Here is a 27,260-nt window from a genome sequence, read left to right as displayed (position 1 = left end):
TATTATTTCACCTTTCCCTTCACTCCCATATTCCTTCTATTTACTGATTGTGTTATGGTGTATTATCTATTGTCTTCTCATCTCAGCTTGCTTGCTGTCTGCTGTTCTAAACCTGCTACATTGACTCTGCACTTGCCAGTTCACCCTACATCTGCCATCTTGTCAGCTTTCTTACTGCTGTTCTGCACCTGCTACAGTGTCTCCACATCTGTCAGTTCACCAATCTGCTTGCCACTCGGCACCTATTGCAAAGTATCTTTCTGCCAGGATCTCCTACAAGGCATCCATGCCACTCTGTGACCTGTTATATCCTGCTATCACCTTCAGGAGAAACAAGACAGAATTTGGGAAACTCCTCTCATCAGCCTCGACCAGATTATTATTATACAGTATTTATAAAGCGCCAACAGTTCGCTTAGCGCTGTACATTACAATGGGGGACAGTGCATACATCTTTCAATAAATTGTTCATTCATAAATGGACCATATAGTAAACTCTAGGTAGAAAGTTGTTCATTTTAAGGTCATTGCAAAAAAGGCACAGAGGCACACTAAACACCTTGAGGAAAAGAGGTTTAAAGTGTATGTTACCGCAAATATTCATTTTTTTCTATGTGTGCATTCACATGTGTTTATAAACCATAGTATCTATCACTTTCATCTATTTGAAGTAACTGGTTTATCCTGACAGTCACATTTCTTCCTTGTTGACCACACAAAGCACAGAAATTGATCTGTGTTAATGTGGTCAGTCTTCATCCTTTGGTTGGCCATCCAAAGGTATGGGACACTGTGCAGACATACAGCATGCCTGTATCGGGTAGTGACCAAACTCATGACCGAAGGACTGGCCAATCTAAAACCGCTATGTCACGTGTGTAACAATGCCACGCCCAGCTGCACCCTGCACAACGATTTTCCAGCTAATTGGACCACAATCTATGTACCGGCAGCCTGGGAGCGATTGTTACTGGGTCAGGTTAATTACGCAATTAACCTTTCACACTGCCACCACCTCCTTTTTGTACAGAGAAAGAGGAAACTCGGCAATATCCGCAATAACACTATAATGGTTGAGGTAATCATCTGTATAACACGGTCACCGCAGGCCGGTTATACAGAGGGTTAAACAAACTCAGTAGCACTCTTTTAGAGGCAGCAATTCGTAAATTGCAATAAAGAGCTATAGAAACAGTTCAACACTTTCAGAAGGAAAGATTTATTACTAAAAGGTCAAACAGGGTGCAATAAAAATATTTACAGAAAAAAGATGTAACCAATATATATATAAATATGAAGAGAGCCACAGCATAGCAAAGAGATAACAGAAAGAAATTAGAGGGTTAAAGTACTTGCCAAAGTCCTGAGTTAGCAGATCAAGTTTCAGAGCGAAAGGGTATGGGTCTCCCAAGTTGGTTCTGATGTTAAACTGGAGAATTCTTCAACTTCCCTCTCTTAGGCCTGACAGCTCATTTTGTAGTTCCCCAGCAGGGGGTGTCTCTGAAGTCAAGGGCCAATACCCCATTTAGGGCGTGAAAGTCTGGGCGTAGACCTAAACTAGAGCCAAAATCTCTTTTAGTTCATATTTTGGCTCATAACTTTCCATCTGCACAAGTGACACTCCACCCGCAGGTAGATTATTATGCAGACACGTCTGAGGATTGATTAGATATGAAATATGAAATTATACACTGAATGGTTCATGAGATCTACTTTTCTGCTTTCCTATCTATCCCTGCCAAGGAGAGTGACCTATCAAATTGTTCGACTCCTCTTGGCCAATCTGACGATATGCCTGGTTTTTATGTAAGTCCCTCATATTCCAAGATATATATATATATATATAGGGTAAAAATTGATTTTTAGAAGTGTTATCTGGTCCTGCTTTGTTGGAATCTCTTTGAACTCCTGGGAAGGCTTGTGTTAGCTTTTACGAGGTGCTAAATTGCACAGCTCTCTCAGACAACCAGGCACCTTCGGTCAAAAATGTTTTATAGCTCTGGGGTTCCCTGCTGTGCCCTGCCCGGCCTGTGACCCTTCCAACACACATGTCCCTGTGGATTAACAGAGAAAAAAAGGGGAGAATGAGGGACAACATGGGGATTTCTTAACAAAATGAAGGACTGTGTCAGTCTCTGGGTGTATGCTTGCGACACACCACACCTTCCGACCAATCACAGCCTGGTTCTGGTGCACACCTACTACCAATCACAGACTGCCTTTTGAACACACCCCCTGCTCAAGCATAGCCTGCATCTTCTTGCATCTAGCTAAACAGACTATGGAATACAGCCACTGTGTGTGTCTGTACAGTGTCCTGTAAGCCCCTCCCCCTATTATCAGGAAAAAGAAATGCAAGGTCACATGACAGAACTTTTTAACCTTGCAAAAAGCTAATTTCTGAAACTAAGCAAACTCAGTTATGGTGTCTGCATAGTTATACCTGTATTAGAAATGTCTAAAACATTGTATGTTCACAACTACTTTAACCTTCCACAGGAGTCAGTTTTATCCAACTCTGTAAATTACTTAAAATATGGGCTGCATGTATTTCTACATACAAACTAACACTATAGAATGCTGAATCAGAGAGTATCAGACCACCTGTGGGGATAAGAAAACATTTTTTCTGTTAAGGCATATTGGATCACGCTTTGTGAGGGTTTTTTCCCTTCCTCAATATCATAGATTTGTAGAGATGGGTTTAGGTTTTGTTCACACCAGTGTGATTTTTCAATGGTGCCCAATCACATCAATACAACTGAGCACATCACGATTTTGGAAAAGATTCCTTAACTACTTTGGTGTGATTCCAGTGCAATTTTGTCCCTGTAGAATATGAAAACCATACTTAGGTTGCACTACATAATCACACTGAAAATCAGATGAAATTTAGACCACAGTAGTGTGAACCTAGCTGTAGACCAGTGTTTCTCAACGTTTTTTTCAGTCAAGTCACCCTTTAAAATTATGGACAGTCCCAAGGCACTTTTTTCTAAAATGTGAAAAACTATTCTAATAGTTTTTTATAACACAGCAACATCCACACATGTAGGATACCCAACTCTAGAGGTGATTTATTCTTCCAAAGCAAATACACTTTTGCACACTAAGTAGTATTCCAGTGTTTCTCTTCTCCCTCAGTTTTTCTCCATCATTGAGCTAATGCGAACCCAGCGCTGATGGAGAGGGGCAGAGGAGGGTCAAACTAGGATGCTGTTCAGGCAACTGACATCCTCCTTATCAACGGATGATGTAATTGATTGTCAGGACACCAGCAACTAGAAGGTCATAATGGTGCGCAATGAAAACCTTTGGTTTTGTGTAACTAAAAGTTAGGCTTGTTCCACCCACTGGCTTGTATATAACTTTTGGGCAATTTTTAGACATTTTGCCAAGGCACCCCTGAAGAAACCTCAAGGCACCCCAGGGTGCCTGGGCACCCTGGTTGCGAAAGCTGCCTTAGAGTACTAAGGATGCAGTTTTTTTTATTGAACTTGATGGACTTGTTTCTTTATGCAACTACTGTATATATATATACAGGGGCGGACTGACCATTTGGAAACTCGGGCACTGCCCAAGGGCCTGGGGTCAGTAGGGGGCCCCATGAGATGCCCCTGGTACCTTTTTCATAGACTTTTTTTGAGTTTGGGCAAGGACACAGGGGCCCCATGATCCCCTATTACCCGAGGGCCCCATGAGTTGTCAGTCCGCCCCTGGGTCAGATGAGACCAAAATTGAGCTCTTTGGTATTAACTCGACTCACCGTGTTTGGAGGAAGAAAAATGCTGACTATGACCCTAAGAACACTATCCCTACAGTCAGGCACGGAGGTGGAAACATTATGTCGGTACAGGCCGACTTTGCCGCATTGAGGGGCCAATGAATGGGGCCATGTATTGTAAAATCTTGGATGAGAACCTTCTTCCCTCAGCCAGAACACTGAAGATGGGTTGTGGGTGGGTCTTACAGCATGACAGTGACCCAAAACATACCACCAAGGCAACAAAGGAGTGGATCAAGAAGATGCACATTAAGTTCATGGAGTAGACAAGCCAGTCTACAGACCTTAATCCTTTAGAACATTTAAAGAGGGAGCTGAAACTTCGAGTTGCCGAGCAACAGCCAAGAAACCTTAAGGATTTAGAGAAGATCTGTAAAGAAGAGTGCACCAAAATCCCTCCTGTGCAAACCTGGTAAGCAACTACAAAAAATGTCTTACCTCTGTGCATGCCAACAAGGGTTTTTCCACCAAATACTAAATCATGTTTTACTTGGGGATCAAATACTTATTTTACTCACTGCACTGCAACTCAATGTATAACATTTGTATCATGTGTTTTTTCTGGCTTTTTGGTTGATATTCTATCTCTATCATTTAAAATACACCTATGATAAAAAAAATATAGACCCTTCTTTTCTTTGTAAGTGGGCAAACTTACAAAATCTGCAAGGGATCAAATAATTATTTTCCCCACTGTATTACCTTTTGCTCCACGAGGAGCCCCTCCCTATTAGATTGTAAGCTCCCAGGAGCAGGGCCCTTCTAACCCTCTTGTATTGAACTGTATCATTACTGTATTGTCTCCCTTTATACTGTAAAGCGCTGAGCAAACTGTTGGCGCTTTATAAATCCTGTATTATAATAATATTATTATTATTATTAATAATAATAATAATAATAATAATAATATATGAGAACTTGCTCAATCTAAATGCACTTGTTTCTTTATAACCCTGAATTTTACCCAGGTTCCGAAATGCAGCATAACACAACTAGTGTAAGCAAATCTTAAGAGTAAATCCAGCCATAGACAGATTGAAATTTGACTGGTTCAGCAAGAATCGAACAATAGTCAGGCTGGTTGTGTTCAAGTCAATCTATCTATCAACTTTAGTACAACCAGACTTCTGGGTTTTTTTGGTACGATTACTGTCTGCTGCTATAGCTACCTGCAGTGATCATTGTATTCTGATAGAGGGGAAACCTTCCACTGTCAGAATATAATAGCACAGCAAGAGGGATTCCCCAATCAACACTGACTGTATTGATGGGGAATCAAGTAATTTTCTTTCCTTCAACCCATAATTGAAGGAATCTATGGCTAGCCTAATATTGGGACCATAAATATAGTTGTGCTGTAAAATAAATCTGTTCTGCAAGACTGCAACGGTTGACCTCTCTTCCTAAAAATGCTAGTTGCCTGACATTCATGCTGACATTCTAGCTTCAACAACTGTACTAACCCCCAACAAGTGAGGAGATATGGAGTCCTGACTTCATTGTGACTTCACTTGCTGCAACCTTGCTCCAGGTCAATGACCTAAAAATGATTAAGTCTGCAGGGTCACTCTGTCACCAAACAAACATTAATTTCATAGGGAGGTCAGCAATGGCAGCCTGTATATTTCTCTCATGACAGCTTTCCTTTAATAGTCCAGTTACTAAATACTTCACTAGTGGTTTGAGTTCATTTTCAGTGTCAAATGTCTGGATCAGTGTAAGGACAAACCTATTAATCAGGTTGCCCTCCACAAATGTACTGCAGTGTGTGATCTGTGCTAAAATCATCATCACTAGACAATTCTGGATTGTTGAAGTCTCAGCTGCAAAACTAGAACAATAGACTACAATCCGATTAATAATACAAAGAAAGATGTGTCTGTGAGAAATGGACTATTCTCTCTTGATAAATCATTAGCCATTTCTTAACCATGGTTTTCCCCACTTCGAAACGTATAGTTTGATTAATAGTGATCTAGAATTCCTGGGGTAACGTCTTGTGGATCCTGAAGTAGTTAATATTCTGAACAGCTTGTTAGCTTATCATCCTGACAGGTAGGTAAATATGCCTGTCTTTGGGACCTGACAATATTTTTTTGCTGAATAGGCAGGCCTGCTTGATCATTAGCTCAATAAATATTGCTTTCAAAGCTGTACATTAACTGTGTGTAACACTTTTCTCATCTCTAAGGGTTGGCTTTCTACAGCCATGGGAACCAGCAATGTAAATGTAGGAAAGTCTGCTGTAAAATTAATCATTTGAGGATTAAAGTTGCCAGGCTTCAGGCTCATTACAATGTAATGTTTATAAAGTTATGCGCTATTATGCAGATGCTGTTTCAATGCTTTAAAAGGTGGCATGTCTGTCGGGGCAAATTTACTTCCATATACCACCTGAATAATCAGGGACGTTTAAAAGGGGGTGAAGTGAAAAGAAGAAAGAGCAAAAGAAGGTCAGACATGGCATCAAAATACTTTAGTGGTATACAAAGAACACGGGATGTATTTTTGCATTCAGCAGGTATCTGGATGCTGATCGTCTTATTGATTTTCACTAAGACTATAATGACATGACTGACATAACCCAGATACCTCAGGCTAAAGTCATAAAACTATTGTGATTAATCTGAGGATATCATCAGTTTGCCTGTTTTCGTCTTTGTTCATATCAGTAGATATGTTTTATGCTTTATCTTATTCAGGATAAATGTTTGTCCTCATGGCTTTTTAATTGCTGTTCCAAGGCTATGACCTCAGATACAGAAGAAATACCATAGAAATACAACAGTGTTTTGATCTGTAAAAGTTATTTTTCTTGCACTTTACGTAATGAAATATAGATTTATTTATTACAGATTTTTTTAAAGCCCCACACTGGGCTGCTGTTAAAATCATCCATGCATCCGTGCAGTGATGTCTCTCTTGCATTGCATGGGTTAAATGCATATTTGGAGAGGGGTAAAAGGAATAAGTACAAAATGTAACTGCAGGCTTCCTCCTCTCAGTGTGACTTGTTCTCTGAAGCTATATCACTTTACTACCCAACCGAATGCAGCTCTCTGTCATCATCATGTACAATGCAAGACACATCCTGGGAACATCAAACAGATAAGAGTGCCAACTGCCAGGGGAACCAGCTATAAGGTAAGCACAGTATTTGTACTGAACACTATTTTCCTATTCAAACAGGCATTTAACCCATATAGAGTGGGGGAAGGAAACCCCACTGCATGGGTAAATTGAACAGCAGCCTATAGTGGTGCTTTAATGTAAGAATGTAGAGGGAGCAATGATTTGCAGTAGTCACCAACAACCAGTTAGATTTCACCAGTTTAGAGCAAATCACTGAACAAAGTAAATTGTTGATAGATTACTATTTGCAAATTGCTGACTGCCTTATTGTCATTATCTGCTTTCCATATACTGTACATTGTAAAGAAAATAACTTTATAATTTACTGAACTTACCCAACAATATTTAATTATTTCTAGTCCCAGAAAGATATAGTAAAACACCAGTTTGCTTATCTGAATCAGCTGTATCTCTTTCAGCAATGGAGAAAGGCTAGCACAAGATGCTTTTCTGTGGAGCCAGCAGGATGTCATGACACCAGTACCGTAGCAGTAGAGCACCATGTGATTGACCATTCTGGCCACCAATGGGCAGTTTCCAAATCATGAGGATGCGACGTGGGTGATTCAAAAAGTATCCTACCACAATGTGGTCAAGAAGAGAGAAGAATTGAGATGCAGCTTGCCACTGTAGCTTAAAGTGAAACTAGACCTTTTTATCTTTTACAGCCAAGAACGTTACCATCTAAGCCTTTGCTGATATGCAGTTAAGAGCACAAGCAACTGTGACAGTTATCCTTCACGCCATACATTGAATGTAAATGTTTCGGGAAACAGTTAAATTAATGGGTTTAGTTCTGCTTTAAAGAATTCCAAAGAAACAGAAAAATACACAGCTAACATCTGTATATGAGAGCTGTTTCACCTGCCAAAGGATTTGTATTTCTCTCCATCTAGTCCTCCCACAGCTCTGGCACTCAGTACAGTTCTACCTGGCGGCGAGGTTGAACTAATTTTTCTCTGCTGCAGTTTAATTTTCAATTCCAGGTCTCCTTCCCAAGTCCACCCTGTAACTGGATAGTGAAAGAAGAAACAGCACACTTATGAGCTCATCCTTTCATAACTCTTCTCTCTCCTCCAATCAGCATGCAAAAGGCTAATACCAGGTCAATTTCAAGTACTTATGCTGCCTGAATTTAAAAAAATACATTTAATGATATATAAATTAATACAGAGCTGAAATAATATGACTTTTTTTTTTTTTTAAATATCTGAGGTTATTCAGCTTTAAGGCTAGAAATTAGGGTGTTTAACCCATTCCCGACAATGCCTCACAGCCCTTTAAAAGCTTCTAGATGCCGGGAGGTGGAGACAGGCATTTGGGCGATGTGACCGCTGTGATTAGCTGTCACAGCGGTCATATGATCGGAAAGTTCCCAATGGCAAGTATGCAGCTTTCCGATCCCTGCCAGCTACCATGCTGTGAGCGTGCTCTCAGCACGGAAAGTTGTTTATACAGGGTCACATATATGTGGCTGCTTGGTGTAAGGCTCACCTGCCAAGAGGCCACATATACAGTTAGGTCCATATGTATTTGGACACAGGCACAATAATAATTTTTTTTTAGGTATTTACCAAAACATATTCAAGCTATAGTTCTATAATGGATATGGGCAGAAAGTGCACACTCTCAGGTTTAATTTGAGGGTATGTACATCCAAATTGGAGGAAGGGTTTAGGAATTACATCCTTAAGTGTAGCCATCCCCCCTTTTTCAAAGGACCAAAAGTAATTGGACAAATGAATATAAACATAAATAAAATGTTCATTTGTAATATTTTGTTGAGAATCCTTTACTGGCAATGACTGCCTGAAGTCTGAACCCCATGGACATTACCAAAGACTGGGTTTCCTCCTTTCTGATGCTTTGCCAGGCTCTAACTGCAGCTGTCTTCAATTGTTCTCTGTTTGTGGGACTTTCTGCCTTTAGTTTTGCCTTCAGCAAGTGAAATGCATGCTCAATGGGGTTGAGATCAGGTGATTGACTCAGCCATTGCAGAATATTCCACTTCTTTTCCTTCAAAAGCTCCTAGGTTGCTTTTGCAGTGTGTTTTAGATCATTGTCCATGTGTAGTGTGAAGTACTGTCCAATCACCGTTGCTGCATTTGGCTGAATCTGGGCTGACAGTATATCTCTAAACACTGCAGAATTCATCCGGCTGCTTCTGTCTTCTGTCACATCATCAATAAACACCAATGACCCAGTGTCACTAGAAGCCATGCATGCCCATGCCATCACACTGCCTCCACCATGTTTTACAGATGACGTTGTGTACTTTTGGATCATAAACTGTTCTAAGCCTTCCCCACACTTTTTTCTTCCAGTCATTCTGGTACAGATTCATCTTAGTTTCATCTGTCCAAAGAATGCTTTTCCAGAACTGGTCTGGCTTTTTTAGATGTTTTTTGGCAAAGTCTAATCTGGCTTTTCTATTCTTCAGGCTTATGAATGGTTTGCACCTTGTGGTGAACCCTCTGTATTTGCTCTCATGAAGTTTTCTCTTGATTGTAGACTTTGACAATGATACGCCCACCTCCTGGAGAGTGTCCTTCACTTGTCTGGATGTTGTGAATGGGTTTTTCTTTACCATAGAGAGGATCCTGCGATCATCCACCACTGTTGTCTTCCATGGACGTCCATGCCTTTTTATGTTGCTGAGTTCACTGGTGCGTTCTTCTTTCCCCAGAATGGACCAAACTGTTGATTTTGCCACTCCTAATGTTGCTGCTATTTCTCTGATGGATTTGTTTCATTTTTGAATCTTTACAATGGCCTGTTTCACTTGCATGGAGAGCTCCTTTGAACGCATAATTTAGGTTCACAGCAATAGATTCCAAATGCAAACACCACACTTAGAATCAACTCCAGACCTTTTACCTGCTCAATTCATGAAGAAATAATGAAGGCGTAGCCCACACCTGGCCATGAAACACCTTTTGATTGAATTGTCCAATTACTTTTGGTCCCTTGAAAAGGGGGGATGGCTACTCTTAAGAGCTGTAATCCCTAAACCCTTCCTCCAATTTGGATGTACATACCCTCAAATTAAACCTGAGCATTTTCACTTTCAGCCCATATCCATTATACGACTATAACTTGAATATGTTTTGGTAAATATCTGAAAAAATCTAAAATTGTGCCTGTGTCCAAATCTATATGGACCTAACTGTATGTGTGCAGTCAGCGCAAAGGAGTTAATATTATTTTGTAAACAAAACGATACATTTCTTAATAGTACATGGAGTACAAGGAACACTTATTTTTTTTACTTTTACATGCCCAGAGTCCTGGCACTTCAGGGGCTCAAGAAATGTATTTATAACAGGTACTTATATAGCGCAGACAATTTACGCAGTGCTTTATATATATTGTACATTTACATCACTCCCTGCCCTCAAGGAGCTTACATTCTAAGGTCCCTAACTCATGTTCATACAAAGATACAGGGGTTAGACAAAAAGAAACTTAGCTAGCAGTTGGGAAGCCTCACTTTCGTCATTCATTGCATGCGCTGCTAGTAATACAGAATCATTTCAGAGCTTACTGAGCTTCAAAGAGGGCAAATTGTTGGTGCCTCTTAGCTGCTGCCTCTGACTGAAGTTGCTCATTTATTTGCAGTGTCGTGAGGTACAGTATCAAAGGTTATGATGGCATTTCGGGAAAACATCATCTGATAAGCAAAAGTGCGGTCGACATGGTCAACTAATCAAAAGAGACAAAAGGACATAGCGCAGGACTGTGACCCAGAATAAGAAAACAACTGCTGCAAAAGTGACTGCAGAGCTCAATCTTAGTCCCACGAAGGCTGAGATTGAGCTCTGCAATCACTGCAGCTCCTTTGATGTTGGGCTCCTCTATGCATCTAGGCTGTGAATAAAGTCTCACACATGTGGTATCCCCATACTTGGGAAACGTAGCAGAATGTGTTTGGGAGTGTAATTGTCAGTCTGTCTATGCCGTGTATGAAAAATGGCTTGTTAAAATGATATCTTTGTTAAAAAAATATTTATTTCTTAATTTCCAAAAAATTGTGATAAAAAATTACAACTTCAAAAAACTCACCATGTACTGTCCTGGAATTTTGGGGCCTCAATAATTGCAATAGGTATTCAGGATTGATCAATGTTCAATTACTGTACAGTATATTTACTATAGTTTGCAGACTTTATAGCTTTCACATAGGCTAAGTAATATAATATAATATATTTTTTTCACCAATGAAATGTAACAGAATATGTAGCATTTTGGCCTAACTGTATGAACAAAGATTATTTATTTGCAAAGTTTTATAATGTATTTTTTCAAAAATGTTTTTTTTTCCCTTTATATAGTGAAAAGTAAAAAGAAAACAGTGGTGAATAAATACCAGAAAAACAAAGCTCTATCTGACTCAAAACTGTACATTGCTGCATGGCAGAGTAATTGTCATTCAAAGTGTTCAATGTGTGCACTGAAACCTGAAAAATCACCTGCACTGGAAGGGGGTGAAATAGTCCGGTCTTGAAGTGGTTGAACAACCAATCAAGCGAAAGAGATCTGTTATCCAAAATTTCCTATAACTCCATTGAATGTTTGCAGTGCACAAAAATCTTCTTAAAGTGTTACTAAACCCACAACAGTAAAATCAGTTTGTACATGCAATAAAATATACTTATTATACTCACTGTGTAACCTAAGGGGTTAATCATCTACATTGTGTAAAAAGGCTGTTTGATCCTGTCTTCTCGGATCCTCCCCTTCTCCTACTGTACCCAATCCATTTGCTGATAATACAGAGCTCTAGGAGTCACTCTGCACATGCTCAGTTTAGTGTGTAATTGCTGGAGAGTTTTTTTTTTTCCTTTGGGAGGGTGCATGTGATCAGCACAGGGACAACCAGCGCTGTCCAAACAGAGGGTCAAGGATTATGCAGCCTCATAGTACAGTCAGAGCAGAATAAAAACTCCTCCAAGCTTTAACCAGTGCTCAGCTGGACACCGTTAGACATCACAAGATAGCTATATACTGCTGATGAGGAAAGGTATTTAGCAGTTTATATTTACTAAAATAATTGCATTTCCATGTTCTGTGTGCTGTGGAAGACTGTATATAGTGAACGCAGGGTCCTGGGTTTAGTAACACTTTAAGCTTGCTTAATACTTTAGTAAATCAGTCCTAGAATCACTTTGCTTCAGTGCACATCACCTCACTTCACTGCTTTTCACACTTTAGCAAATCAGAATCTGCATCTGAAGAGGACTGTTGAACTTAGTTGGATCTGACAGAAGAAGCAGTCTTTGCTACAAAAAATTGAAGCTGATAATGAAAATGGAAAATGATCCATCTGTCATTAGTTATAAAAATATATTGCTTTAAACGGCATATCATTTTTACAATTATGAACAAGGTTGCGTTTTCATTATTTTTCAAATCACTTTTAAATCTTAAAAATATACTTAGACTGTGCCCTGGGGATTTTCCTTAGACTTTTTAAATATTTGATAATGTTATAAAAGTGCCTGTGATCTTGTTTGCATCAATGTATCAAATGTTCTTTTCCCCTTTTAGCCTTGTATGTCACTTTTGATTTAGTAAGTCTCACACAGGAGGATTTAGGGAGGAGTTAGGAATAATAAAGTATGGTGAAATCTGTCAAATTCACAATCTGTAAAATAAGAACAAAGTCTGTCAGCCAAGGATTTCTCAAAATAAGTATTTTGTCTTGCAAACTATTATGTAGGTCAGAACAGTTTTTTAAGGTTGTCAAAAATAAATGCTTTTGCTTGCACATTCATTTAGCAAATCAAGGGAAGGACTGGACCTGCAGGTTGGTAATTCTGGCATTTATGGAAATAGCTTTGTATGTGTATTAGTGGGCTTTTATTATCTGTGATCTATATAGTCTATCCTATGCAAACACTCTATTTAAATATTATTTAAACCAGCAGTGCTAGATAATTTCGGATAGCTCTGGTTTACAGCCAATTTTAAATATATAAAAGGTATTGCACTAAAGGTGAACAACATAAACCAAACAATATATACAGAAAGCACAATAAAGTGTACTAAATAAATAGATAATGGCAGTCCATACAGGACCCTGAAGTGCTGAAAGTCCTCAAATGTGAAAGATAGTTGCAAAACAGTCTATGTGAATGAAGAAATTATCTCAACGTGCAAATAATCAAAATATTCTTCATTTCAACCAGAAATTACCCATGTGAGTGGACACCACCATGTAGGGCAAACCGGAGGCTTACCAGATCACCAGACCCCTTTTTACAGGAGGTTTAGTTAGGCTCAATGTGAATAAGTCTCTGTCAGGAAGATGGACTATACTGAGACCCACCACTCCTCTCCAACCATTTTGGGTTAAAGATCAGTATTGGCTCATAAAAGATGATAAAGAGGTGCCTCTCATAGTGTTTTTTCTCCAGTAATTTTAGTTCTTGAAAACCTTGGAAAAACCAGCCTCACTGTCTTCAGAGCAGCTTAAGGTTTCCATTGAGTTCCTTGTATGATGTTAGGGAAGCCACTAAGCATTTTCTACAGGCTCTGCCCATGGCCCAGCAAACTGTGGGAGAAAAGGGAGATGAATGGTTATGGGACAACAGCAATATAAAGTATCTTACTCATTACTTTTTCATTAAGGAATGTAGGGATATGTGATGTTGTTAGCACCTAGTGTCATTGTGTGTTCTTTATGTCCTACAGGTCAAATATTTTAGAACACACCCATTTTCCAGTTTTTATTGAAATGTATATATTAATGTCTCAATGTACTCTGAAAATAAAGCATAGACCAAATAAACAATTGGACTTAAAGAGAAATCACATAATTGTTTTCTTTAACAAAATGTAATCTAAATTTTTGACTCAAAGTAGCCACATTTTACAGATATAACAGCCAAACACACTCATGGCATTATTTCTACAACGGAAATCAAATATTGTTTGGTAAGGTTTTCCCAACACTATTGCAGAAGTTCCCAAAATGTGTTGCACTTGTAGGGTGGTTTACTTTCACCATTCTGTCCAGTTAATTACAACCCAACTCTATGGGGTTTAAAGTGGTTCTAAAGGTCCAAGGTTTTTTTACCTTAATGCAAGCAGCTCCCCCCTAATTCCCCCTTTACACTGACCTGATGAGGGAGCCATAGGTGGGGCTGAGCCAACTCTGTGGGAGAAATCTATGCATGCATGTCTAGCCTTAGAACCATGTTGATGAAACCGTGAAAGTTTAATTAATCAATAGAGTAGTATCGAGGGGTGAAGACTGCATTCTGTATTGAAAGAGAATATGTGAGTCGGGCAAGCATCGTGTCCTTCCTCCTGGAATCCGCCATTGTTCCCTCTGGAAAGAGAGGAGTAAAGTGACTGGCGGTTTATGCTTGATTGACCTCCTATGATACCAGGAGTCCATGTTACCAGAAGAGAGTGTTCATATGCTGGAAGATTAGATTCTATTCACTGGCTGAACATTTAAGACTTTTTTGGACTTTATCATTTCTCATAAAGTATTGTGATATTTAGGTGCACAATATTTATAGGGATTATTGCATCATATTATTTAAATTTTTTCATATACAGTGCTCAACATAAATGAGTACACCCCAACAGATTTGTCAGAAAACCTTTCCTTTCTTTTCAGAATCAACATTTTCTTTAGGACAATATACTATAAAATGCTCCCACAAATGCGGGCTATTGATTACAAACAAGATTTGTTAATTTGCACACACAAAAAGTATTTTTCCTAACAAATTCATTCAAGACCATGTTGCAAAAATTAATACACCCCAATGAAAGTCTAAGGAGCAAAGCTAAATTTTAGATAACAAAATCCTAATTGACAAGAATTAAACTACAGGTGAGTTTAATTATTCATTAAACAGGTGTCCAGCAGACAGTTGATTATAAAGGGGCATTAATTAACAAAGAAAACCCCTTCCCATTTCATGTTGTCAGCAATGGCACCACATGGAAGAGAAATGTCAGAAGGCCTGAGAAAGAAAATAATTTCTTTACACGAGAAAGGTAAAGGCTACAAGAAGATCAGAAAAGCTTTGCTTATCAGTCAGAATACTGCAGAAAAATTGATACAAAAATTTAACAAAGATGGAAATGCAACCATCTCACAGAAAAGTCCAGACCATCCACAGGAGTAAACACCTTGACAGGAGTGTCTTCTGATGAGTAGGGTTGAAGAAAATCGCCTTGCAAGGTCACTGCATTTAGCTAAAGAAGTAGAAAGCCAAACTGGGGTGATTGTTTCCTGTGACACAATACAGCGTACACTGCAAAGGAATGGCATGCATGGGTGTCATCCATGAAGGAAGCCTCTCCTAAAACCCGTACACGGAAAATCCCTCCTAGAAATTGCCATGACCAATGCTGAAAAAAAAGACTAGTGGGACTCTGTACTCTGGAGTGATGAGACCAAGATAAATGTTTTTGTAACTGATGGCTTCAAAACTGTATGGAGTCGCAAAGCTGAGGAGAGCAAAGAAAAATGCATGGTACCCAGAGCGAAACATGGTGGTGGCAGTGTCCTTCTGTGGGACTGCATGAGTGCTGCTGGTGTCGGGGAGCTGCATTGCATTGATGGTATTATGAATTCACAGATGTACTGCTCTTTTTTGAAAGAGAAGATACTACCATCTATTCGTGCCCTTGGTCGTTGTTCACTTTTCCATCATGACAATGATCCAAAACACAAATCTAAGGCCATAGTTGCATTTCTGAAGAAGAACCGGGTGAAAGTGATTCAGTGGCCAAGTATGTCTCCTGATCTGAACTCAATCAAACACCTATGGGGAATTCTGAAGGGACAAGATGAGCATCACTCCCCATCCAGCATCCAGGCTCTAATAGAGGTTGTTCTTGAATAATGGAAAACAATAGATGTTGCAATATGTTGCCAACTTGTTATTTCCATGTCTAGAAGACTTGGTGTTGTCCTTACAAAATACTAGATGTAGTAGTTTTTGTTGTGGAGTGTATTAATTTTTGCATCAACTAATTTGGGTAAAAGCGAAGATTTTGTAATCTAAGTTATATTATTAACCTTACTTTCATGTAATGAGCAAAACAAATGTTCTATAAAACTCAGTTTTGTCAAAATTATGGAAATTGTTCTTGTGTTCATTGAGATATTGATTAAAATCTTACTTTTCAAAAGGAGTATACTCATTTATGCTGAGCACTGTATCTGGAATTCTGTTGGGAGTTTTTATATGGAGTATAGTGTATGAATATAGATAGAGGGAGCGCTGCGCTTATCTATTTTTTTATTTTGTTTGTTTGTGGGAAGCACGATTTGGTGTTAGCAGCTCTCAGTTATAACATAACCAGAACTGATAATAGCAGCATGGGGATTTGTGTAGTTTTTTTTACAGTAATGTTTTAGCTTTGTACTAAGCACAGAAGACTTTTTTGGTATACTAGTTCATCATCATATAGATGTAGGACATGATAGAAGGTACAGATTAGCAATAAAACTAATATTAGTGATGAAACAACTTAGAAAAGAAGAAATGAATACAAGATATTAAGTAATTCAGCTTTACTGCATTTAAAATCAATAGGAAGAGCATGTAAAGTGACTTTCTTAGCTCAGCCCTCATTGTGATTCTTACATTCTGTAGCAAAATGATTAAAAGGTAATATATGAAATATTTAGGTGTGAGTATTGAGGAAATGGGAATCAAGTGAAATATTTAAACAGGAAATTTTTATCTAGCTGCATACTAGCTAGTTTGTTAAACATTTATGATATAGAAAAGTATATTGAAATACAAATGCCTTGACTCAAGATTAAGGTGATACTAAACTCTGGATTTAAAAAATTATTTTCAAGTATATATTCCTAACTCCAAAAAGTACCTTCTATTGCTCTCAGCCTCCTTCAAATCTCAGAATTCTTGCTTTGTTTTTGCTTTTTGTATTTTTGTTTTTGTTTTTTTGTGATCTAACTTCCTGTTAGCCACCCACTTTTGCTCACTTCTGAGATGGACTAGGGACTATGAGCTATGAATTATTAGATTTGTAGTGTGCATAGACCAAATGACTGAAATTGAGATGCACCATTCCAAAATATCAAAATTGAGGGGCAAAAGGAGACATTTAGAAGTTCCAGGAGGGCATTACAAGGCAGAAAAACAGCAAGACATTATTTTATGGAAAATAGATTAGAGGACCATTAGGGGTGGATAGGTATGGATTATAAAAAATAATGTTTAGTGTGACTTTAAGGTCTTCAATCATGAATGGAATGCTGTGGTTTTTGTAATAGTCTAACACACTGATTAAGTAAAAATGTGCCTGTCCATACTGTCCATACATGACTATGATTTCACAGAATCACAGATATAAACGTGATGAAGGAGTTTACCAGCTCAATAAGGTGGATGGCACAAAATTCTTTACAGCATGGCATCATTTGATCAAGTACATTTAAATGTTGTAATACCAAGAACACTTTCCCTTAGAGAATGATCCATTAGTCACACAGGCAACTTATTCATGGACTATACTATATATCTGCATCCCTCTTACTAGAATTCCTATCATTACCCCTTTTTCTCTTTCCTCTTCTTCTTTCTCTCTTTCAAACTTCTTTTTCTTGCACTTTTTAGTTATCATCCCTGCACTTTACCCCCATCCAATAAACCTACCTCCTAAAAAGGAATGAGTTTCACGTTCGGGTAGAACTCAGCTTGTTTTTGTTTCCCAGAAATATCTGAACAAAGTGGTCAAATAAGGCCAGTTTTTCTGCCCGAACAGAAATAATTTGATTCTGTATTGATATGAGATCAGCATTAGGGAGACCATAGTAAGGGCCCCACACCTAAACAATTTCAGTCTTCAAAAATAAAAAGTTCAAATACGACACAAGGCTAAATAGGGTATTAATTTTACAGGAAGACAGAAACTTTACAAGAAAACCTCATCAAAATAATGGAGTGGGAAACTACATGGCAAATGAGGTTTAATGATGAAAAATGTATTGTAATGCACTTAAGGTCTAAAAATATGAACTCAAATTACTCGCTAGGGGGAGAACTTATGGGGAAATCCAGGGTGGAAAAAGATCTGCGGTTCTAGTAGATGACATGCAATGCCAAGCTGCAGCAAGCAAAGCTAGCAAAATATTAACATGCATTAAAAAGGAAATTGACTCCAGAGATAAAACTATAATCCTGCCACTTTATAAAACTCTGATTCAGCCACATCTGGAGTATGCTGTCCAGTTCTGGTTACTGATCCTCAGGAGGTACTGGAGAGAGTTCAGAGAAAGGCAGCATAGTTATTAAGAGGACTGAAGGACCTCAGTTATAAGAAACGACTACAAATATTAAACTTATTCTCCCTGGAGAATAGACGCTTGAGAGGGGATATGATAGTGATACACAAATATATTAATGGTGGTTATTGCATAGGGAATAAACTATTCAGTCTCAGGGTGTAAGAAGACACATGGCCACTCAATGAAATTGGTGGAGAAATGTTTAACCTTAAACTGTGTAGGGGGGTTTTCACTGACAGGGCAGTAAGGATGTGGAACTCACTTCCACAATTGGTGGTGTCAGCAGGAAGCACTGATAGTTTAAAAAAAATTCTATGTAACAAGGGTATATTGGGCCCTTCTATACCTTAAAGGTTCTGGTAAAGTAATATTGGGATAGGTAGTCTAAGTGAAGTGAATCTCATCCTGGTAAATAAAAGTTGAACTCTTATGTCACTTGATTTCTTTCTGTCTGGTGTAAATAAACCTTTGATACCTCAATTAATAGAAACCTTTGATTAGCAAAAATTAATCATACCTTTCCAAAGTGTTAGATGGCAAGGTCATTTGCTTCTACAAGAGCCTACTCAAAAATTATCTTATATAATCGATAACCTCAGTATAAAAACCTCAGTATAAAATTTGGTCCATCCTACATAACCATCCCACATGTTTCTTGGCTCCTGTAACAGACAAGATTGGATATATCTTGTATGATTCTGGTCTGCTGGCTAGTGATTATTTCCATTATTTCCACTGATCAGTCCACAACAGCAGGAACTGGGGATATTCATGCACATCAGAGAGGGGTGTAGATGCAGGAGATTCTACTTTCTCTCATAAACACTTTGTCAGGTTTCTATGGTAGTGAGCCCTTATAAAAAGCCAACTCTGGGTTTCCCGGGGCGCATAGTCTAAGCCCCAGCCTGCTTCTTCACTGGGGTCCCTGATGGTGGGGATGGACTTGCAGAAAACTGGAACCAAGTCGCAGCCTCCAGGTATGCCTGCCTGACGATGTGGAGACCACTCACCTTTGCAAAGTACAGATAGCAGGCAACAGAAGAGGATCTGAGAAACACGCTGAAGTCAGGGCCGGTGGCAGGAAAGTGAAAACAGTAGACAAAGCAAGGGTTGGCAAGTCGGTAGTCAGGCACAGAACACAAGTAACACAAGGAAAACAAGGAGCACAGAGAGACTAGGAAGTTTCTTGGGCAACACGGGCTACTTAAACATGTCTATATATAAGAAAGCAGATAGGGAGGTGGGCCAAGAAGTGATAGGGGAGGAGATATAAATCCACAGTAGAAGAGGTGATGCCCATAGGTGAACACAGAATCCAGCAGCATGTGCATGGAATCACAGGTGCAGCAGAACCACTGCAGCAAGGAGGTAAGAATTTTACAAACAGGAAACTGCAGGCTAGGCTGATACACTTTTTATCACTTGCTGTTCTAGAGACACAAAAGTAATTGGGAGTAAATCTCTGAAAAGTGAGAGAACTGTGGCCATTGGAACAGGTATCCTCACTGAAATACTTCCCCTCACTTTCTGTTCCAGTGAAAAAAATATTTTAATTGCTATCACTTTTTCCTTGCTGACAATTAGAGATGAGCGAATCGAACCAGGCGAACCGGAATTCGAGTCGAATTTCAGGAAATATTCGATTTGCGTCGAATCCGAAATTTTGCCTACTTCGGGTGCGCGAATCGAATATTTCCCGATCAGCCGGCAAAAGTGTCCCTGCAGTGAGCTCCGCTATTTCTGACAGTTCTCTGACAGAAGGAACACATGTTTAGCGGTTGAAACATTGTATCTATTAGTTTCCATTTAGGATACAGATGTTTCAACCGCTGTACATGTGAAGAAGCTGTCAGAGAACTGTCAGAAATAGAGGAACTCTGCACATACACTTTTTGCCGGCTTGGAATTATTCTTATTTTCATCCTACTTCTTCTTCTTCTTCATCCTCATCCTCATGCTCTTCTTCTGAGGATGAGGATGAAGAAGAAGAAGAAGTAGGATGAAAATAAGAATAATTCCAAGCCGGCAAAAAGTGTATGTGCAGAGTTCCTCTATTCTGCAGATACACTTAGAGGAGCTCTGCACATACACTTTTTGCTGACTTGGAATTAATCTTATTTTCATCCTACTTCTTCTTCTTCTTCATCCTCATCCTCAGAAGAAGAGGATGAGGATGAAGAAGAAGAAGAAGAAGAAGAAGAAGAAGAAGTAGGTTGAAAATAAGAATAATTCCAAGCTGGCAAAAAGTGTATGTGCAGAGTTCCTCTATTCTGCAGATACACTTAGAGGAGCTCTGCAGATACACTTAGAGGAGCTCTGCACATACACTTTTTGCCGGCTTGGAATTAATCTTATTTTCATCCTACTTCTTCTTCTTCTTCTTCATCCTCATCCTCATCCTCAGAAGAAGAAGAAGAGGATGAGGATGAAGAAGAAGAAGAAGAAGTAGGATGAAAATAAGAATAATTCCAAGCCGGCAAAAAGTGTATGTGCAGAGTTCCTCTATTCTGCAGATACACTTAGAGGAGCTCTGCACATACACTTAGAGGAGCTCTGCACATACACTTTTTGCCGGCTTGGAATTAATCTTATTTTCATCCTACTTCTTCTTCTTCATCCTCATCCTCAGAAGAAGAAGAGGATGAGGATGAAGAAGAAGAAGAAGAAGAAGAAGAAGAAGTAGGATGAAAATAAGAATAATTCCAAGCCGGCAAAAAGTGTATGTGCAGAGTTCCTCTATTCTGCAGATACACTTAGAGGAGCTCTGCACATACACTTAGAGGAGCTCTGCACATACACTTTTTGCCGGCTTGGAATTAATCTTATTTTCATCCTACTTCTTCTTCTTCATCCTCATCCTCAGAAGAAGAAGAGGATGAGGATGAAGAAGAAGAAGAAGAAGAAGTAGGATGAAAATAAGAATAATTCCAAGCCGGCAAAAAGTGTATGTGCAGAGTTCCTCTATTCTGCAGATACACTTAGAGGAGCTCTGCACATACACTTAGAGGAGCTCTGCACATACACTTTTTGCCGGCTTGGAATTAATCTTATTTTCATCCTACTTCTTCTTCTTCTTCTTCATCCTCATCCTCATCCTCAGAAGAAGAAGAAGAGGATGAGGATGAAGAAGAAGAAGAAGAAGTAGGATGAAAATAAGAATAATTCCAAGCCGGCAAAAAGTGTATGTGCAGAGTTCCTCTATTCTGCAGATACACTTAGAGGAGCTCTGCACATACACTTAGAGGAGCTCTGCACATACACTTTTTGCCGGCTTGGAATTAATCTTATTTTCATCCTACTTCTTCTTCTTCATCCTCATCCTCAGAAGAAGAAGAGGATGAGGATGAAGAAGAAGAAGAAGAAGAAGAAGTAGGATGAAAATAAGAATAATTCCAAGCCGGCAAAAAGTGTATGTGCAGAGTTCCTCTATTCTGCAGATACACTTAGAGGAGCTCTGCACATACACTTAGAGGAGCTCTGCACATACACTTTTTGCCGGCTTGGAATTAATCTTATTTTCATCCTACTTCTTCTTCTTCATCCTCATCCTCAGAAGAAGAAGAGGATGAGGATGAAGAAGAAGAAGAAGAAGAAGAAGAAGAAGTAGGATGAAAATAAGAATAATTCCAAGCCGGCAAAAAGTGTATGTGCAGAGTTCCTCTATTCTGCAGATACACTTAGAGGAGCTCTGCACATACACTTAGAGGAGCTCTGCACATACACTTTTTGCCGGCTTGGAATTAATCTTATTTTCATCCTACTTCTTCTTCTTCTTCTTCTTCATCCTCATCCTCAGAAGAAGAAGAAGAGGATGAGGATGAGGATGAAGAAGAAGAAGTAGGATGAAAATAAGAATAATTCCAAGCCGGCAAAAAGTGTATGTGCAGAGCTCCTCTAAGTGTATCTGCAGAGCTCCTCTAAGTGTATCTGCAGAATAGAGGAACTCTGCACATACACTTTTTGCCGGAAACGGCTGTATGGAGGGAATGTCCCAGAACTGTCAGAAATAGACTATTTATGACAGTTCTGGGACATTCACTCCATACAGCGGTTGAAACCGCTGTATGGAGGGAATGTCATAGAACTGTCAGAAATAGACTATTTATGACAGTTCTGGGACACTCACTCCATACAGCGGTTGAAACATTGTATCTATTTGTTTCCATAAATGACATTCTGCAGATACACTTAGAGGAGCGCTGCAGATACACTTTTTGCCAGCTTGGAATTAATCTTATTTTCATCCTACTTCTTCTTCTTCTTCTTCTTCATCCTCATCCTCATAAGAAGAAGAAGAGGATGAGGATGAAGAAGAAGAAGTAGGATGAAAATAAGAATAATTCCAAGCCGGCAAAAAGTGTATCTGCAGCGCTCCTCTAAGTGTATCTGCAGAATGTCATTTATGGAAAAAAATAGATACAATGTTTCAACCGCTGTATGGAGTGAATGTCCCATAACTGTCAGAAATAGACTATTTATGACAGTTCTGGGACATTCACTCCATACAGCGGTTGAAACCGCTGTATGGAGGGAATGTCATAGAACTGTCAGAAATAGACTATTTCTGACAGTTCTGGGACACTCACTCCATACAGCGGTTGAAACATTGTATCTATTTGTTTCCATTTGTTTTCATCTCCAAGGGCATTTAAATTAAAGGTACAGTGTTCTGCACTAATTTAAAGGCTCTCTGAAGCCTAGAAACCCTTTTAATAAGTTAAATTCGTAGCGAATTAATTCGCATCAAATCGAATTTCATACTGGAATTCGCCGAATCAGCCGAATCGAATTTTTGAGAAATTCGCTCATCTCTACTGACAATAGTCACAGGGATATATAGAGAGGGTGAAACTTCCCCATGAGGACAAAAGTATAAATCTACAGGGATTTTAAAACTTTCCCACAAAACTAAAAAGAAAAAAGTTTTGGCTTCACATATACTTGAAAGAGTATTTTAGTACACTAACATGATGGTTATGTTTACATATTTCACATGAGCTCTGTGGTGTACATTCCATTTTAAGCTCTTTGCTTCCCAGTCTTTGCAACTCTTATATCCCATATTTATTTAGTGTACTGCTAAATCTCTATCCATAAGAAGACTTATGTACAGTGTCCTGCAAGGGAACTAATAGCTAGGCATACGAAGACAAAGGAAGATAAAGAGATGCTGTGTTTAAGCTTGAAGTTCCATAATACAATTTCTTGCCCAAAGGGAGTTTTGAAAACTTACATAAGGGAGCGTATTTCATGAGAGAGACAAGTAGCGTGTAGCAGAACTTTCCCCTTGGGAATTATCTGCTATGAGAAAGTCTTTCGTCTTTGACATTGGCATTTCTGCACTACAATGAAACACATTTTTTTCAATCCCCCAAGTCAGTTGCCTGGATACGGCGCTCTTTTGTGAGATTTTAGCTGAAAGAACTACTGCAGCAACTTAGCAACTTGAGTTTAACTAATTAGATATTGCTCGAGTAAGTTATAACTCCTTCTGTCCACTAAAATGTATCTTTTTGAGCTCATAAAAGGTGACATATTAAATTATATCCCTGCAATCTGTCACTCTCTTCCTGTGCCTTAGGCTTATTTCGAAGCTGCTTGGATGCTTTGTGCCAAATTAGAAGACGATGCTTTTACAAAGTCTAAAGCATACAGATAAGACAAACGTGTATGTGCTCTTCAGCCTTTATGTGAGCTTCTTGTAGTCGTACAAACATGTAGCTAAAGCTTTGCTACATTACTGCAAAGTATTTAATGCCACAAAATCCCACTTATTGATCTACTGTGCGTGTGCATCAAGTTTGCTAACTTTAAATTATGTGTAAAGGCAAATCTCAACTCCAGGGATGCCATATAAGACTCATGAATATGCATTAAGAGGTTTTACATTTTTGCCTCTGAATCTGCTTGTTTTAATATTTTGCTTTTGCATAGGCAAAGCAAGTTAGACATTTGAATCCATGCATGTTGAATACAATTGAGAAATAGGTGAGAAATTAAACACTTTATAGTTAACCTTCAGCAGATCAGTTAGTTGCAATGCTCATCTGATGACATGGATGTCACTGCTAGAAGATATTAATTGTTTGATAGGAATTTGGGATGAGGGACAGGACTTGCACACTTGAGGAATCATGGCAAGCAAACTCTAATAGTAAAGAGAGATACATACTGTATATCCTAGTAGAGTAAGTGCTAATATTATATATCCTAGATATGCAAAGTTTGCATAGGATTCAGGTGGCAGAAACATAATAAAAGTCAGATTGAAAATAAGCCTTGAAATGCCTAAAAAACAGAGCCTACCTTCTCAGGACTTAGGTTTTCCATCTAGTTCATCCATTACCTTTTGTTGCTAGCCAGGTGATCTGTAAATTGCCTTTTTTACTTGTTCATAATGCAACTGCCAGTGGTAAATTCACTAGAGCTGCTTCACCACAGCCACCAGTTAGCACAAAACCTGCTATGAAGCTGTGAATTCAATTGGTGTTATATGAAGCAGAGAGAGTGATTAAAGTGATTCTAAAGGTTTGCTTATTATTTTTGAAAAAATGTTATACTTACCTGTTCTGTGCAATGGTTGTGCACAGAGCAGCACCGATCATCCTCTTCTCGTGTCCCCCTCTGGCACTCCTTGCTCCTCCTCCCCACTGAGTGCCCCCATAGAAAGCTGCTTGCTCTGTAGGCACATGAGCATGCTAGCTCTCGAGCCTCCTATGTGTGTCCATAGGACTTTTTGTATTGTTGTTTTGATGTATATAACCTTTACATTTGTTTTCTCTGAGATCGCTCCCATCTCCCCCCCAAAACCCACAAATATTATCGTCCCTTCTAAGCCACTTGACCACAGTTCAAAGGCCATGAAGTACCTTATTGGTAACAGGCTTCCAATGGCTGCATTGGTTCACCATTCACCATGGAACCTGTTCACTGTGCATGTCATAGTGGGGAGCAAGAAAACTACTTGTTTGGTGAAAGCCAACACACATGTGGTGACACCAAGTTTGAGTTTTCCTCATTGACAGTTAGGTGCCTGGGCAGTTAGCTGTTTCATATTGGTTAGTCAGGGCCCAGTGTGTTAGTTAGTCATCAATGTGGCTATGGTATATTTTCTGGTTTTCTTTTTGCTTTGCTGTTTTGATGCCTGTATTGTTATATTGTTAATAGATTATTTAAATAGACTGTGTTTTCACCAAGACCCCAAAGAAAACCCCTATAGTGGTGAATAGCCACATTCATTCGACAGTCTCACAAACTGCGAATGACTTGGGTTTACATCTAACTCAGGTCCAACCCCAACTCGAAACTCATTTCTACTGGCCAGCACCAGCATTGTCACATGGGGATGTAGAGAAAGCTTCTAGCCTTTTCACAGTTTGGGGCTCATACAGGTCTCCTTCTGCACTCCAGATGGCCTTTAAGTCTGGAGGAGGAAGAAAACTAAAGTGAATATAATTGGCTGGTAGAAGCCATCATTAAAGCCCATCATAGACAAAATGTTATATTCTGTATAGTTCTGAATAAAGTGGAGAAAGGCCAAAATTTTTTTGTGGTCTATGTTCACTCTGGTTCAGTTCAGCACTCTATTTGTTCTGGTGACCACCATCATCAAGATAGAAAGTAAATGGAAAACTTCCATTTTAGAGTTTTTCTGAGAGCAAAAAGGCAAGAGGAAATTTCCAATGGTGACACATGTTTTGGTGACAACTGTCTAAGATAGATTTCCCCCCTTACATTTCTTTTAGATTACTGTTGCATTTCCAAGAAAAAAAATGAGAATTAACATTCAAAGCGGGATATTGCTCTTCAGCTACTGCAGGTATTTCACACATATAGGCTTGTAGACTAGCCTTTTCCTCTGCCACACAGAGTGGTTCTTCCCACTGGCTTGTATGTCATACATTCAATTGTATATTCCACAGCAGGAAGTAGTATATTACTCTCATAATGTTAATAAAAATGCAACTAAACAAGGAAGATAGACAGACCATTATAACACTTAAATTGGTTCTAAAGGCTTAAGGTTTTTACCTTAATGCATTCTATGTAATAAAAAACCTTCATGTACCAGCTCCCCCCAGCTCTCCTCTAGATACTCGACATGCTCCTCTTTTGATCCAGCACTGTGCCTGAGAGCAGCATCACTGATCTCTCTCTTCTTACAGGACTCAGACGCAGCAGTGGCAGCCATTGGCTCCTGCTACTATCAATCAAATTCTTGAACAGTCAGTGGAGATATTTTTCTTTGAATGTCATTGCGTAGGCATAGAGAAGGTAGAGCAATGTCCTGGTTGAAGTGAAAAGAAGGAACTATCTTGGGAAAAAAGAGGCCTCAAGACAATCCTGACTCTGCACAGACAAATAAATGGCTCATAACAGGTTAAGGCTGTCAGCTCAGAAACTCGCCTGGAAGAGTTTCACGTCCCCACCCAATACTACAAACCACCAAGCACTAAAGGATCATAAGCTACAAAACTCCCAGAACTGCTGCCTCACTCTTATGGCAGAAGGGAGCTCAGGTGAATGTCCAGAGGATCATGAAGGCTGTGCATAGGCAGAGGAGATGGCATGAAGGTAACAATGTCGGAACACTTATGGAAAAATGTGAGAACCCCAGTGGGAGACTCATACAGAAGCAGTATTGCCAAAGAGCCTGTGCAACACAATAGAAGTCCACTAGAGTGCCAAATTCAAATGTGGCATAGTTTCCCTTCCTGCCTTCAGCCATACAGCCAATAGTGTCATAGCAGGAGCCCACGCAAACTAACTCATTAAGAGAAGAACCAGAGCAATGCAAGCACCATCAAGGTTTGCACACACATGGGCCAATGACCAGGCTCAATGATTTCCTGAGAGGCCCTGCAGTTCCCACATAGGCACACTGGGGATAGACTGGAAGGATCTAGGGAACATGATGTTTCCACTAGTTTAACTTCTCCAGTGGACACACTCACTGAGGAGCCTGCAGGGACTGGGTTCCACCAGATGGGTCCACCATGGCTATGGACCTGTAAAAGCCTTCTACAGCTGACTTACACATTATGTACAGATGCCCAG

This window comes from Staurois parvus, unplaced genomic scaffold, assembly GCF_062004578.1.
Source record: "Staurois parvus isolate SC_StPar_1 unplaced genomic scaffold, SC_StPar_1.0 ptg000019l, whole genome shotgun sequence".
Taxonomy (NCBI): domain Eukaryota; kingdom Metazoa; phylum Chordata; class Amphibia; order Anura; family Ranidae; genus Staurois; species Staurois parvus.
This window is presented reverse-complemented; position numbering follows the sequence as displayed.